Here is a 14911-nt window from a genome sequence, read left to right as displayed (position 1 = left end):
TTCCAATTAAATAAAACACAAATTATCTTTCTCATTAAATGAAAAAGATAATGTGTGGAAGGAGTGACAGAATCAAGTGTATGGTGTGTACAAGCTGTACCATTACTCTCCCTGTCCTATTCCCTTATAAATTTTAAAAATATCTCAAATCCTTAGATCCACAAAAATTTTTGCTTTAAGATCTCCCAGAACAGTCACAGCTGTGGCTGTTCAAGTAATAAGAGCTGTTACGTTTATTCTCTAATAACAGTGGTTAAATGGATGGGTAACATTAGGTAGTGACATGACAATGCCAAACTCTCAGACTACATTTTTCCCAGTTTTCTGAAAAGAAAAATGGTGAAGTTAGAATCAGGCAGTTTTACCTGCGATTTTCTCCATTATGAGAAGACTGATTATGTTTCAAAGCAAAAGCAAAGAAACTATGATCTTGTCTCTGCTAGAGTGTTTAATCCATGTTCAGCTGCACTTTGCCTGAAAACTCTGGAGAGGAACCAGCAAGGAAAGCGGAAATAGAAATGTTGCTTTGATTAAGTTGGATAATTTGAAAGAGAAAGTGTATTTGAATGTTCCAGATACATTCCACAGTTCTGTGAGGCAACGGAAGAACAAAAATGATTGTATCTCTGTGCCTGTTGCCCTGCTCCTCATGCAGTCCGGGTACCTTGCAGCCTTGTATTCTGTTGTCAGTGCCACAGCTGTCTTTAGGACAGTGCTGTTCTCCTGTTTCAGGGGCAGGGAGGGAACTGTGAGCTGCCTGAGTTCACACAGGACGTCGATGCAAGAACAGGCAACGGAGGTCTATTCTCCTGGGTTGCATGTTGGCACTCTGACAGCTGAGCCCAACTTCCTTCTCTCCAAGCCTGGACAGGACACAGAAACGTATTCATTTGGCAAAGGGGGAGGGGAACCTCTGCATATCTTCCTTTATTTTGTTTTATATTTTATTTTATTTTATTTTATTTTATTTTATTTTATTTTATTTTATTTTATTTTATTTTATTTTATTTTATTTATTTTTTTATTTTTTTATTTTTTTATTATTTTTATTTTTATTTTATTTTATTTTATTTTATTTTATTTTATTTTATTTTTTATTTTATTTTATTTTATTTTATTTATTTTATTTTATTTTATTTTATTTTATTTTTTATTTTTATTTTATTTTATTTTTAATTTTTATTTAATTTTAAATTTTATTTTAAAATTTTTTATTGTATTTTATTTTTTAAAAATTTTTCTTTTATCATTGAGTTGGCCTGCCTGTGTGATATCCTACTTCAAGTCTGCATGAAACTCCTGTGTTTTTTGAGGGATAGAAGGGAAATGACTATGTGCCTGCTTTTTTAAAACAGGAGTGACGCTCCCTCTCCTTCAAATAAAGGGCATTTATGACTGATAATATATTTCATTCCCCAAACCTTAAAAATTAGAGGCTTAAGTTTAATTTTGAACTTGACATTCTCTGATTAAAATTTAAAATTTAATAGAGCTCTGTATGTGTCCAGCTATAGGGGAAGTAGTATCTAACTTCCAGCTGGTTGCTCCATCTGTTAAAACATCTCCGTGTAACTACTGTGGCTGTTTGTGAGCTAACACGGGAACCGGGGAGGATGGTTTTTTTTTTTTTGCAGAAGTGGGGTGTTGACACCTTCCTGTTGGGAGGTTTTTGCAGCCCTTTTTTGGCCATTGCACATACCTGAAACCAGAACTGCTGCTTTTTGCCTGCGAATTCTCATGGGCATTATCCTCACTGGGACCGACCGCATCGTGATGTGGCCGTACGTCCACATGAGAGCAAGGAAAGCTTTCAGTGAGCAGCTGCTTTGTCAGAAACTCTTTAAAGCAATTTTTTTTTTTTTTTTTAATGCCTGTCTACCTCTGGTTTAGAGAGGGATGAAAGGCAGTAGTGTTTATTTGCCACCATTTGCTGGTTCTCTCCCTTGTTTTTATTGTTATTTGCATGGTAAGTGCCACGGTTCAAGCAGCTGCAAAGCAATAGTGGTTCAAAGTGTATATCAAAGGTATTTTTAAGACTTTAATAAAATCAAATAAGTGGCAAATAGTTATCTTTTAACTCCTGTTTAAATCCGATGTCAAAGTATAATGGAAGCTGACGAAGATGCTGTCTGGTGGAGAAGAACTTTGTGTTGTGTTTTATGTACCTGATTTGTCATGGGCTTTATTTTTCTCGGGGGGAAAAAAAAAAAAAGACTGAACTGGGCTTTTAAGTTGAGTTTAGGAATCTGTGTAGTTTTAAGTCAATATAGAATGAAGTTTGTAGTCCATCCACAGGGGAAAAGATGATCTTTCTTGCAAATAAATTAGCCAGCTTGGTGTTTCATCCCCACGGATGGGAAAGGACTCCCAGTTCTCGGACTGGAAGCTGCCGTGCATCAGGGAGGTGATGCTGGCAAAACCTGTGTCTGCTGGGGCGTGGGGAGAGTCCGTGCCAGCGCCGAGCCAGAAAACACGCCGCTGTACTGAGCAAAGATGAAATCTGCCTCTTTGTGAGCAGCTTCATCACCGCCTTAAATTTATCCTCCTCATTTCCTTTGAGAGGATCTTCGCAGGATATATACTGTAAAAAAATCATTAAAAGCTCCAGAGAATAAAGACAATCTGCCTTTAGCACCCTCTCTCTCCCAAGAAAAACCAACCTAACCTCAAAAAAAAACCCCTAAAACCTCCCAAAATGTTTTTTCCTTCTGCCCTGTGTTTCCTGCTAAGGTCTAGTTCTCTCCATCTTCGGCAGAAACAACCTGAGCAACACTTGCAGGGCTAGAAAATAAAGTGCCAGAGATAGAGTATTTCTGTAAGCAGAAGAAATCCTACAAGTAAACCTAAATTTAGCTTCAGACAGTAAATTTCTTAATACCCTTCATGAACAGTTTCTTGCGGGAGTTAATTACATTTTTAAAGTGGTGATTGATTATCCTGATGTGGTTGAAACCACCGCAATTAAATGTAAGAGCAGTCAGAACAGTAAGAGCAGTTTTAATATGCAAAATGCTCAAATAACTTTTTTTTTTTTTTCCCTATTGAAATGTTTCCACACCTACATGTGCTTAGGTCCTTTTTTTTTTTTTTTTTTTTTTTTTTTAATTAGCAAGCAAACTTGACAAACGCAGCAAGTTTTATACGATGATAGTTGTGAGATATTTCAGCACTGATATATCTCTGCTTGCACTTAATGCTTTTGGATTAAATCTTAAGCTGCACAACTCAAGTATTTTAGTGGCCCTAAAGCAAATTACTTTTTCTTCTGTAGTTTTATCCATTTGGATTTGTAGTTATTGATTTGCTGGGAAAATAAATATTTCAGGAAGTAACTCCTTAAACTGAGAGTTAGATGTTTTGGTTCTCCCGGTTTTAAATCAAGCTTTGGTAGTTCTGTGGAAAATTCTCCTGCTCGCTCCTGATTTGCAACTGAAGGAGACTGAAAATCTTTTACAACTTTGAAATCAGTTCATCTTTTAGCACAAGGGATGTATTCATAAACAAATATTGTTTGAGAAATAAAAGACGAGCTAGGCTAAATCGCCCCAGTTCCGTTGAGCTCCATCAGTTTATTCCAGTTGGGAATATAGCTGACACGTTTGGCAAAACCCTACATAAAACTCTAATTAACACACGAGTGCTTTTGAGGTAAAATCCAGCAGTGTGACCACAAGCTTTTCTATTTTTATCTGTTGAAACATTTGCTAATTGTTCTGCCTAATGAGGCCTGGTAGAGTCTGGAAAAGGAGTCTAATTTCCTGCTTCACACAGGTTGTTTTTTTGTTTATATTTTTTTTAAATTTTCTGTCAAACTCCTCAAACATCCATTAGTTTCATTTGCTATATAGGCAATGAATTAATTTCCAACTATTTTTTCCCTGTCATTGTGCTCAGTGCAGATTTAATTAACAATAAATAATCTCTCTGTATTCTTACTGCCTGTTATTTCTGGGTTGTTTTTTTTTGGTTTTTCTTTTTTTTTTTTTTTTTTTCATTTTTTTTTTTTTTTTTTTTCACAGAGGGTCCAACCCCTAAATCCTTTACCGTGGCCCAAAATGACCTTGGGAATGACAGACCTTGACATCTGCTTCCCCATCATTTAGGAAAAGGCTGTAAATATGGGACTGGGCCGCTGCAGTTGATAGTCCCTGCACCTACTGACTGGAGACTCTAAGAATCACCAGAGCCAAACGCGTGCCTCCGTTAGTTAACAGCTACTCCCATAAGCACTACCTCACAAGAAAACTATATAACTGCCAGGGTGATTTATGGTTTTCTGTTGCTAAGCTCCCAGTCAGATAATTTTTCAGTGTCCACTTTTCTGCAGTACTGCATAAAATAGAATTAAAATTTAGAATGCAGTTAGAGCCTTCACTTTGGGAAATGACTTATTTTTGGGAAGCGACGGACTTATTTTTGGGAAGCGACGGACTTATTTTTGGGAAGCGACGGACTTATTTTTGGGAAGCGACGGACTTATTTTTGGGAAGCGACGGACTTATTTTTGGGAAGCGACCAGCAAGGGTGTGGAGGGGTGACAGCCCTCTGGGCTCAAACCATGACAAGGCACGTGTACCCTGCGGTGGGTGTTGGGTCTGGTGGGTTTTTCAGAATCCATCCCTTGCTGGGGCTCACATGTCATGGGGAGCTGCTGAAGTTGGGGCATGCGTTGTGTGATTAAACTGAAAAGCTGCCCAGAGCATCGCAGAGGCTCTGGGAAAAGGAGACCCTCTAGGTTTAGGTGTGAGTGGAGCAGCCTTTTTTGCAGGAAGGTTTTTATGGGAAGGGTGCTGGTAGGATTATCCAGCTGGAGTCTGGCGTATAATATTGTAAGCAGAAAATGGGGGATGTGGCAGGGGGAAAAGCCCACCTTTAAAATATGAACGATTTTAGGGGGCTTCTTGCATCATCCTGCCCTGTGCCTGATAAATGTGAGCTTGTGATTTCCCCGTCCTTACGTCCTGACCGTCCTCTGCTGCCAAACTGGAAGCTTCAGAAATAAAACAGCACAAATCAAGTGGTGCGGGCATGTTTAATAACTACGCAGTCATTAAAGCACGAGCAAAATGTTGGCACAACTTGGTTCCTCCAGGCTGGCATCTGGGGGATGCTCAGGTCCTGTCCTGATGAGGCTCAGCGCCTTCGGAGCCCTGCAAGCGTTTGTAGCTATTTCTCACCCTCTTGGCTGTTGCAAGGTGGGATTAAACCGTGTTTACAAACCCAAAAGCATCATCTGCTACATCTCGGAGATACTTCTCTGCAGTGGGTGATTGCAGCAGCTCGTTCCCCTCAGCGGATTGGTATTGCGTTGTGCACGGCTAAGTGTACTGCAACACCTCCCAGGCCATATTTTAGAGTTCCTGCTGCCAGCAGGTGAGGGAGCAAGGGAGGATGCCTTTTACTGGAGAGAGATAGATATTCATTGTTATTGCGCTTTATTTGTGATAAAGGTGCAGAGCATCCGCCAGCAGCAGGAGCTGGTTGATGGCTGTTCTGAAATGAAGTGCTGAGATTTTCCTGGTGGGAACTTTTTCAGCATGTCATGTGGTGAAACTCCATCTTATGTGGTTTTTCCTCACAGTCTGGTTTCTGAGCTTTTATTATAATAAAGCACTGGCTCTTCTGAATATTTGATTAATGAAAATTGGCCTTTTGCATGGTTGCGCCGTGCAATATTTTATGTTTTGTATTAGGCGCTGCAGTGAGCCCAGCAGTTCCACAGAGATAGAGATTACACAGCACAATGATAAAGTATGAAAGGTGAGGTGAAGTTTGCAAGAGAGGAAGGAAGAAAGAATAAAAAAAGAAACCATAGGCAAATGTGTCTGGGTTTTACAGCTTCCTGATATAGCAGCTGCATTGCAATTCTGATATACAAGTGCGGCAGAAGCACTGAAGCACCAGACTGAAGGAGACAAATTTTCCCGTAGCATAAGCCTCCGATTTATTTACATTTGTATAAGCACGTGGTGATCTACAGATTTAAAAAAAAAATAAAAAAAAAAATTTGGAGAGCTGCATGGCATTGTAACGGGAGAGCAGAAAGTTCCGGATGCAGGCAGCAGCAGCTGGGACAGATGGGTATACTTTTGCTATCCTTCTCCCTCCTTAGAAAGCAAAAAATGCCTGGCTTAGATAAAATAAGTGTATAAATCACTGCAAATGTGTGTAATTTTATGGTGCTAATTTGTAATGTTGGATTTATCTCCTGCCTGGAGAGAGGGGGGGAGAGAGAGAGAGTTTTTTCTGATGCCCTCAATGGCTGCTGCTTCCCAGTTTATATCACTTGTTGTCATTTTTTATATCACTTGAAAGGCTGTGTGTGAAAGCGGAATTTGTACCAACACGTTACAGTACAGTTAAAAATAACTTCGGTGGTTGTCCAGGTTTCCTCCTGTTCGCTGGAGGAACAGAGGCGCTCTCTCAGAGGACTGGTTAATTTGGACGCTGTCTAAAGGTATAAGTTTATTTTAAGATTTAAAATGAGGCCTGTGAAGGGCTTGGCAAGGCAGAAGATGAAACAGGATAAAATGTCATCTTAAATTTTGAAACTGCTCCCAGTTTCTAAACTGGGTCCTTCCTGGGAAGAGGCTGGTAAGGTAAATAAGCTCCCCTGAAGAAACGCGTTTTGCTTTACAATTTGGGGAACCGTGGTCAAAACTCTTCCCGTTTGCTTTTTCACCTTTTGTGAGAATTTCTGGTCCAGGTTTTCTCTGAAGCATAATGTTGAAAAGTTATGCCGGTGCACGTGCTGGTGGGCATGGGGCAAGGTTGAAGGGCTGGGACTGAAGGAGAGCCATCCGACCTACGCTGCTTGCTCGGCAATTTTTAGACAACTGCGATCGAGCTTTGATTTTTAAATACCTCTGGACAAATTAACATCTAAAACCTGGGTTATGTTCTGATCTTGTTCTTTGAGATAATATTCCTGAGGCCAGCAAGATAGCACAACTACTAAGGTATCAGGTTAAACTGTTTTACCTTGAACCCAAGTATGAATTATTCAAAGGTTTCACATTAGTATTCATCCGTATAACCTCACTTGTCACTCATCAAAGGTTACATTTTCCGTCTATGCCCAATTCTTCTTGTCCCTGTCTAGACTTCCCAAACCCTTGTATTTTTTTTATCAAGCACTGAATTACAGGGGCACAGCTGATGGTGCCTCTTCCCCTCTTTAACTTTTGCTTGTGCTCGGAGCTTTTAATTTTTACCCAGTCTCCTCCTAAATGCCAAGCCAACAGCAGCATAAGCTTTTGTAGTTAAACAAACCCACAGAGAACACGGACAAGCCGTTCTCTGGTGAGTGCTTGTTTTCTCCAAGGTTGCTCTCTGCGGCAGATTCCCTTGGAAATCAGACGGTGCAGACTGGAGCGTTGTGGTCCCATAAGGTCTGGAGAGAGAAATATTCTGGAGGAAGCAGTGAGGGACGGGTTGGTGGCAAAGTGATTGAAGTAAGAGGTGATCTGCAAAGGTAGGGACAGATGGAGCGTGCAGGTGTTCAGCTGCCGAGGGCTTGGCAGGGAGCTGGGAAGACTTGAGGCTGTTTTACTAAGAAGTTGCAAGTATTCAGACATAGCAGATTTGCGATGGTTTTTTTTTGTTTGTTTGGTTGGGGTTTTTTTCTTCATTATTTGAAAACTGTGATCCTGTGCGTGTGTTACCAGATGCATGAGAGCCCCTTCTTGCAAAGCCATCAGGTGATGAAAAGGAGTTGCTGGGGTCAGTGGGTGCTTCCCACAGCTTCAGCTTGGCTTTTGCTGGTGTTGAGAGCGATGGGTGGCGCCTGTCTGGCTTCTTTACTCTTGGTTTGGGTGTTACATTCCTTTAAATAACATTGAGCATTCAGGAAGGAGGGACTTGTGCTCAACTTCTCCCCAGAGATCTAGTGAGGTCCCTGATGTGGTGTCGAGGGTTTCAGGGAGGAGCAGGGAGCCCCAGCGTGATGCAGGGACCTGACCAAGGGCAGCAGGGAGGAGCAGCAGGTTTTCATGACATCCCATATGCTTGATCCTAACTTGAACACTCATCTTAGGAACAGGACTGGGTGCGGGAGAAGGTTGTGAATGGAAATGGTGCCCTGGGCAGCTGAGGTGGGACTTGAGGCTGCTCTCCCAGGAATCCTGATGGCCTTTGGTAGACCTACAAAAAGTCCCCAGGAAAGGGGGAACCAAGAGAAGCACATTCAGACTCTTCCCTGCCTGTCTGCTTCCCCTTCCCCAGCAATTTTTGAGCCTTTTTCAAGCGCATCCCGACAGGAATCTGGAAGGCTTAAAATTCCCAGGAAGATTTGTCAGAAGAAATGTTTGTCTGGAAGAGGGAGACCTAACAAACACCAGAAAATCCATACAGAAACGTGCCACAGGCAAGCAGGCATAATAAACTTGTTTTTCCTGGAACACGTTTTCTCTGCTGGCTCCAGGAGGTGGGAACTCGTGCAGATGTTGTGCCCGGTGGTTGTGCCTTTAGCACAGCTGGGACCGTGTTGCGATGGAGGGAAGTGTTGGCTAAGCCAGGTTGGGCCGTGCTCTGGCGTTGCAGAGGCAGTGGGAAGCTTTTGGCATCTGCAGGCACCTGGGGAAAACCCTCCTGTCTCGTACAGCCCAAATGATAAAGTGAGAAAACCGTCGTGTCTCCGTCCACGTGATTTCCTTCAGTACCGCTCGGTTTCATTCCGAATCTAGATTGAATGCAAGTAATGCGTTCAAGTTAATTATAAAATTAAAACATTTTAGGAAATAATGAATTTACACATGATAACTACAACTTGTTTTAAGGTCATCGGGTAAGGACTGTTTAAAAATCTATTAAAGAACTTGCATCTGCGAGACTGTGATCAAATTAATTGCTCTTTTGGTAGCGGGCTTCTCTGAGTTATTTGGATTTATTCTTGGGTAAAGGGAGGTGGAAGGGGCCTTTTCAATGGCTTTTCTTTTAACATTTCGTTTCACCTTTAAGGTAATGTGGAAGCTGATGATTCAACCTTGATTGCTATTGCGGTGGTGATGATGATGATTATATATCCATAATGTCCAGTGAAAAAATTCAATCTGCGCTGCGGCTGGTGGTGTTTTGTGTAATGCGGTGCTTGATTTGACGTGTTTGTGTACTTGTGCTCTTGTCTGAGCACGGCAGACCCACGCAGGGGCTCCTCGTGCGTTCTGCTGCCTCTTCTCTAACCGGAGTCACTCCTGCAGCTGGAGCCATTTCAGGTCTCTGCTGTAGGAGTCTCCATATCCTCCTCACTGAATCAGGACCCGTTCTTGTGTTCATTAAAAATTACATCAGATCTTTAATTGGTGGAAGGAAGAGCTGGGGCTGGGTTGGAGAGTTTGTCCCATTTAACTTGAGGGCTGCAACTTCCGTAGCAGGGAGAGCAGAGGAAGAAGCGGTGGTTGGACACTGGGTGCCTGAACTGGTGGTTGCTGGGATGGATTCGAACATGTGGATGCTCTTAATTTAATGGCATTAGGACAGGGGAATTCCTGATAAAAGGAACTTGGGAAGAGTTTAATATCCCTACTGCATTCTGCTGTTTAGCTGCACTGCCTCCCCGCTGTCCCTGGGCCACACCACCGTGTTTTTCCTCTCCCTCTGCCACAGCACGTTGGTGGCGCAGGAGGAGGAGGAGGGATAAGGAGGGACCAGCTGAAACCTGGGCACCACCACTCCCATTATGAGAATTTCAAACCCACAACATCTGAATGACTTTCAATTCTTTCCAGAATCAGCTGCTATTATCCTTGCTTCTCTGGCTGAATGAACCGACACAATTTTATTAAATTAGCCATTTGTTATGTCTCTTGTACACCATGGAAAGCAATTTCGGAGTCTAATGACTGCAAGGCCCCTCACAATAGCAGGTGTGAACTCTCCCTGCTGCAGCCAGTCTTGCTGAGGACAGTGTCACCAGCGCTGGCATGGAGTGGGCAGAGATGACCGAGCACCAGTGACGTGCAGCGTGTGCCCTTCAGAACGCACCTGAACCCAGGTCACACATCAGCTGGGAGACGTCCCTTTACTTAAGATCAGATCCTGAAAGAGGTCGTATTATTTTCCTCCACCTCATGCCCCAGTGTGGTGTCACTGGGCCAATTGCTGTCTGGGAAAGGAGCTGTGGCTTATCTCATTAGATGGATGTGTGACTTCTGCTAGCTTCCCCCAACTGCATCTGTTAGAAAGGTAAAACAGCCTGGGTGTGGGGAAAGTATTCCCTCTCCTCCAAGGTCATAGAAAGATGACCGTGAAGACAAGAAATTAGATTGAAAATAGGAAAATACGTTTTTTCTAAAACATGGGAGGAAGGGTGGCAAACCACGCAGTAAAGTCAGGAAATGTTTTTCCTGGAGGAGGAGGAGGAGGAGGAGGGAGGGAAGTCTGGCAGCCAACAGGCAGCATTTGTGCTGCTGAATCTTGTTTGATTTAATACGGAGCTTTGCTCCTCCCTGCCGCAGCAACCACCCACTTGTTGCCCAGTGAGAGGTAAGATGGTGCAAGAGGTAAGTGGCCACCAGCCACTGCACAGTGCTGTTCTCCTCCTCCCAGTAAGTCACTGGTCGTCATCTTTCTGTAACCTCTGTGAATCAGCTTTTTATTCCTAGAAATCTCCAGAGATGGTCGCTTTAAAAAAAAATAAATGATGCCTTATCCCGGGGCCTGTCCCTGCAAGTAGGTGGAGTTATGAATTGTACTCCTTCCAGGAGGTCACTGGGTTTCCCATCTACAGAGGCACTGGGATATTTATGGGGCACCTCGCAGCGTTTCTGTCAGGATCCTTTCTCCTAATATATGCGTTAGAGATTTTGAGCTTGGTGTGCAAGAAAGATTATAAAGCCTGCTCAATAAATCTGCTCATATTAATTCAATGGCTCTCTTGTGCAAAGCCTTTTTACTGCTACCAGCACCGAATAAACACAAAGCAAAGTCAAACCACAATGATATTTTAGGACAACTTGTGGGTGATGCATAATGCTGAGGAAGCCCGTACAGACACCATCAGCCAAATCACATTTGTTAAGCCCTAACAAATGACGGGGCTGTTTTCCTACAAGCTAAGGCGGAGGATGTCTCGCAGTGTTTCGTGTGATCTGGTGAGCTGTTTCCAATAGAGGACAGTGTTGCACAGTCACACTGGCTGCGTATTAATTAGGATTCCCAATCCAAGCACATTAACATTATCCAGTTTAAAAATCCTGGCCCAATTCTGTAATGGGCTTAGCTCTCCTCTTTTTTTAAATTATTCCTGTTGCAGTGTTTGAACCCAATCCTTCCCCACAGTGGGCAGCACGCTGTGTTGGGATTTCTGGCATCCCTGCATACTGCTGGTTCTTTGTTTTGATGGGTCCCATCAAATCTCTCTGTCTGACAAGGAGGAAGATCAAATTAGAAGGAAAGAGCATCAGAGGAGGTGATGCTGCCCAACCTGCTGCGAGTGACTGAGCAGGCGTCTGCCTGCCTGTACCTGCGGGCAGGGTGCTGGGCAGGGTTCATGGACAGCAAAGCCTGGTGAGAAGCTCAGCTTAAATAACCATTAAGTCCTTTGAGGTTACCTGGGCTGAACTCATCGTGTTCCCTGCTATCACGGATCTTGGTCCACTCCTTTGAACCATCTGAGTATTTTGCCTAACAAGCTCTTTACTGTCGAAGGATGCTTGAGGTTTCTCATTTTTCTCTTCTGGGACATCTTGGCTGATCTCTTTAGTAATGTTTTAGGTGTGTTATAAGCTCTGGGGAAGTGTTTTGCATCTTTGTCCAAGGAGGCTTTCAGTGGGCTTTTCTGAGTCCAACACCCATCACAAGGCTGTGCGTGATTGCCCAGGATGGTATTTGTAAGGGAAGGGTCTTCTCCAGTTCTTGCTTCCATAGAATAGACTGGGGAGTTCATAAATTAGCACTAGATTGCTAATTTAGCAGCTAAATTACGTGTTTGTGACTTTGTGACATGAACAGCAGCCTCTGTCCCTAGTGTCGGCGTTTCACACCTTTCAAGAGCAGAGGTTAACCCTGCTGTTGGGAGGCTGCTTGTCTCTCTCAGAAAGTGAGGTGTTCTGAATTTTAACCAGAAAGTAGCTGGTTTTGTGTCCTGGAAGAGTTTCCTGCAGCATCCACTCACCCTTAACCTGGAGGGATGGACACTTGGCTGTGTTTGTCGGTCGCTGCCAGATAGCTGGGGAGAAGCCGGTGACATCTGGCACGGGATCACATACGGCTTCCTTGCTATATTTCCTTCTCGGGGTGTTTTTGGCGGTAGTATTAGAAAACTGGGGAAAAACCTCTTGACAGGTTGGGCAAATAGATGCTGCCAATAAACCCCATAAGCAACAAAGCCTTTTTTATTGCATTGTGAGGCCACATTTTATTGGTGAATTAATAGGAATAACCAAACTATTTTAGTGGCTAACTGGGAACAGTATATTAGTAGCAGTATTAATAAGTGTGGAGTGACAGGAGACTTTTAAGAGTGGGAAAATGAGATAGAGTATTTATCCCTTGTGCAAAATCTCTTTTATTATTAAAGACATCGGGTTAACTAGGGATAGATTTAATACTTCCACTCTGTTTTTATTGGATAATTAGTAGTGAGCAATCCCAACCCTGGGACAAGGACAGAAATCTGAAAATCAAGGATATGTTGTGAAAGGAAGGGAAAGAAAAAGAAAACAGGTGGCAGGTTTTGTTTTGTGCCTTACATCTTTTTACGCGGTCAGCCACAACGCAAGACTGGAGCAGGCGTAGGGACAGTTCCTCGCTCCAGACACACGTGGGGAGGAAGGATGTGGGTTCCCCTCCACAGCCTGTCTGTGAGATAAACCCTTGCAGGAAGGTTTGCTGACTTCTCATTAAACATCTTGCCACCCCCCAGCCTGTGACCTGCCAGGTCTGCTACAGGGAAGGATAAAAAACCCCCGTATCAGTTGTGTAATGGTAAAGGTCTTCCTTAATTTTAGCTTCCCAGGTAAAAGCACATCCTTAGAATAATAAAAGACAGACGTGATTTTCAAAGAATTAGCATAAGGTTTAAAAGTTGACGTTCTGAAAGGCTCTGGAGATGTTAAGTGTTGACGAAGGGCGCACACGACGCCAGCATTTTTGGGGGGTGTGTGTTTGAAATGTAAACCACACTTCTTAGGCTAATGGTTCAGAAAAAGAGCCTAGTGCTGCAGTTTTCTCTGCAAGACGGTGCGATTGTGCAGCAGTACTATCATTTACTGACTATGGAGTCTGCTTATTTCCCCCCATTTTTTATTATCAGCAAAACTTTAATTACAGCTTACCTACCACCTTCTGCCTACGTTTACAACGCAATAAATTTTCAGTCTCCTTATGCAATCTGCATCTCAAACAGTGCGGTGCTCTGGCAATGGACGTTATTGATTCCTTGAAGAAATTATAACGGCATTTGTTCCAAGGAAAACAGGAACACAGAGGCATGCATGCGTGCATGCCAGATATTAAAATGTCCCCTCTCTCCACCAGCACTCTCTTGTCTGTGCTTTGATCAGCAGCACAACTCCGGGTTAGAAACCCAGTACAATTCTTTTAAAGGGATTGATGGGAGTCAGGAGGAGCAGAAGGAGGAAGCAGGAGTTTCGACTGATTTTGATTCCTTACTTTCCAAAAACAGAAGCAGTTTTTGTTTGTTTTCCTCCTCCGGGTTGTAGGACTATTTAAAACTGATATGCAGGAAAAGGCATTTGTGTAATGATTTTAAAAGTAAATGAGAAATCACTTTGTAATGTTTCACTGATTTTATTTTTTTTTTCCCCCCCTGTTTGAATATCAGGAACAGATGTGGCTGTGAACAGTAATTAAAGGTGGAATCAATGGGCTCTTAGCTGTTGGGAAGGGAAAAAATAGCTAGAAATGGGGTGGATGAAATATTTGAAAAATAATGTCGGTCAGATTACTGCTAGCCTGAAAATATATCCAATGAAATTCATTAAAAGAGTCTGAAGGTGAAAATTTACTTCTCATGTGAAGTTTGTGTTAATTTGTCATTAATATTCGATGATTTAACGAATGCCATAACTGCTGCAGCATCTGGCTGACCTCAGACGAAGCTCCATGTGCTCCAGCGCACTTTACGGAGGAGGCTTCTCAAATACTTTCATTTAATAAACGTGATGGCCGCATTTTCATCTGATGTAAATTAAAGTGAAATAATCAGTAGAGCCGTGGCGATTAACATCCCGTCGTAGTCGTCATGTGTTGGAAGACGCTTAGTCCCACGGTGTAACCCAGTGGGTGCAGTGCTGGCGTACGGGAGCTTTCTGTTACTGTCCAGGGTTGAAATGGCTAAATAAAATACTCCTAGCAGGAGAAAAATGGAATTGTTCAGGTGACGAGTGAAGTACAAAGCCTGTGACTTGGCTATTCTTAGCGCGGTGATGAAGAGATCAGTCAGAAGGGTGATGGGATTCATTCAATCACCGTACAGAGGAAGCAGCGCAGCAGCTGTCTCGTCGCTCCTGCCCCTTCCCAAAATGTGAAAAGTGCAGGGGCTCCGCACACGCGTGTCGGGTGAGGTGTAAAACCCCAACACTGCACGGGTGAGTGCCAGGCAGCGTGTCGCACCCCTCGAGGGCTCGTCCTAAGCAAGAAAAATGTCCCTGTTCTTTTATAGTGCCAGCTATTGAATGTCGATAACGATGATTTCTCTCTAGAGTTAAGCTGGAGGAATATTAAAAGGTTGTAATTGTTGGAGAATGAGCCTGGTTTTAAACATGCCGCATCATCTTCTCCTCTGTAACGAGAGGAAGAGAACTTCCTTCTTTCTGACTCTCCTGTGTTTCTCATGCTATAATCTATCCCAAAGCAACATCCTGCAACGTTATCAGATGAGACAGCTTTGAAAAAAAATTAAAGAACAAAAAAAAAAAAAAAAAAAAAAAAAAAAAAAAAAAAAAAAAAA

At 42.8% G+C, this 14911-nt stretch overlaps 1 protein-coding gene across 1 annotated transcript in view; it reads left to right on the top strand.

Moving 5' to 3' along the window:
- The window catches only part of FSTL4 (follistatin like 4), a 382047-nt gene that overhangs the window by 1041 nt on the left and 366095 nt on the right, over nucleotides 1–14911 (top strand). The window lies entirely within an intron of this gene.

This window comes from Athene cunicularia (assembly GCF_003259725.1).
Source record: "Athene cunicularia isolate RWA chromosome 13 unlocalized genomic scaffold, athCun1 chr13_part1, whole genome shotgun sequence".
NCBI lineage: Eukaryota > Metazoa > Chordata > Aves > Strigiformes > Strigidae > Athene > Athene cunicularia.
Note: the sequence above shows the minus strand (reverse complement) of the source record. Positions and strands in the feature narration are given on the sequence as shown.